We start from the raw sequence: 455 nt of genomic DNA on the forward strand, positions 1-455 counted from the left end.
GGCGATGGGACGGAGGGCATGTGTGGGGCGGGAGCGGCTGCGGGAGATGGGGCAGGATCGGGCCCCGAAGCGGCAGTGCCAGTCCCTGGCTCCGGCACCCCCCAGCTCCAGGGCGCCTCCAGCACTTTCTGGCTCCGGTGTGCTTCCAGCATCGCTGGCTCCGGCATGCCTCCCGCATCCTCTGGCTCCAGCATGCCCCCGGTATCCCCCCTCCTGCTTCCTCCGGCCCTGCTCTGCCTCCAGAATCCTCCGGCATCCCGGTGTGCCTCAGAGCATTCTCCAGCATCCCAGCGTGACTCGGAGCATCCTCTGGCATCATGGTGTACCCTGAGCATCTTCTGGCATCCCGGTTACACTGTGCCTGGAGCATCCTCTGGCATCCTGGTGTGCCTTGAGCATCCTCCGGCATCCCAGCTCTGGTGTGCCTTGAGCATCCTCTGGCATCCCGGTGTGCC

The sequence above is a fragment of the Charadrius vociferus genome, unplaced genomic scaffold (genome assembly GCF_000708025.1).
Source record: "Charadrius vociferus isolate BGI_N301 unplaced genomic scaffold, ASM70802v2 scaffold1292, whole genome shotgun sequence".
In the NCBI taxonomy this organism is placed as follows: Eukaryota; Metazoa; Chordata; class Aves; order Charadriiformes; family Charadriidae; genus Charadrius; species Charadrius vociferus.